Consider the following 1,271-nt stretch of genomic DNA (forward strand, 5'->3'; position numbering starts at 1 on the left):
TGGCAGCCCTGGGTCTCTCTCTGCTGAATGAGTTAGTGGCACCCTCAAAGTTATTTGTACAGTTTCTTGTGAAGGGCCTGGATTTCTCATTAAACCCACAAAGGCAGATGCAGGGATGCAGAGGGCCAGGATTTGGCATCTTAACTTTTTCATCAACCAAAGCATTCCCCAGAGATCTAGTACTCTCCCCTCCTGGCTCAAACTCCCACTCTGGGCAAGTCTCTAGACCCGTGGATAAGAAAGCACACATGCCACGGGACAGCTGGCTCTGGTTCCAGTTCTATCCCCGACCAGTGTAGGCTTTTCTGGGCCACCCCCCGCCCCCCAGCATGCAACCCCTGTGCACGCCTCTGTCATTGGAACAAATGGAAAGGCAGAGAATCTAACATTTGTTGATCACTTACTATGCACAAGTGTCATACACTTTCACTTAATCCTCACAACAATTTTAGGGTTAATAAACAACTTCGGGGTTAATAACACTTTGTTGGGTTGTAGCGAGGACTGTATGAGGTAATGTGTGTGAAGCACCTGACCTAGCATACAGCTGACGCTCACTGTGTAGTAGAGATTCTTACTGTTGTACCCATTTCACAGATGTAGAGTTCCTGAGCAGGGGAAGGTGAGGTCAGAGAAGCGGGGGGGAGCTAGGCCACGAAGGGGCTTTTGGGCCATGGAAAGGGTTGGTTTTTTATTGTAAATGTTTTTTTTTTTTTTGGTTTCTTTGGGTTTTTTTTGGCAGCTGGCTGGAACAGGGATCGAACCCTGGACCTTGGTATTATTAAGACCATGCTCTAATCAACTGAGCTAACCAGCCAGTTCTATTGTAAACGTTTAAAAACAACATGCTATTAGCAGAGGAAGTGAGGGGATCTATTTACATTTTTAAAAGCACATAGGAAGGGCTGCTGCGTGGAGCAAGGGATGAGAGGGTGGAAGCAGGCAGGCCTCGAGGACGGAGAAGGGCAGACTGGACCAGTGCAGGGGAAGCGGGGCTGATGCATTTCAGGCAGAGAATGAAAAATCCTGCAGGTGGATCAGACATGGGGCGTTAGGGAAAGAGAAGGATGACACCTAGAATTTTAGTTTGAGCAACTGAGTGTGTGGTAGTACCATTTCCTGACACGGGAAGGATGGGGAGGAACAGATTTGGGTGGAAAACTGATGTTAAGCTTTGGATGTGCTGTTAGAGATGCCTGTGAGTTATCCAGTGGAGATGCATGCAGACAGCTGCACATACACACACACACACACACACACACACATATATT

The sequence above is a fragment of the Galeopterus variegatus genome, unplaced genomic scaffold (assembly GCF_000696425.1).
Source record: "Galeopterus variegatus unplaced genomic scaffold, G_variegatus-3.0.2 Scaffold7495, whole genome shotgun sequence".
Lineage (NCBI taxonomy): Eukaryota > Metazoa > Chordata > Mammalia > Dermoptera > Cynocephalidae > Galeopterus > Galeopterus variegatus.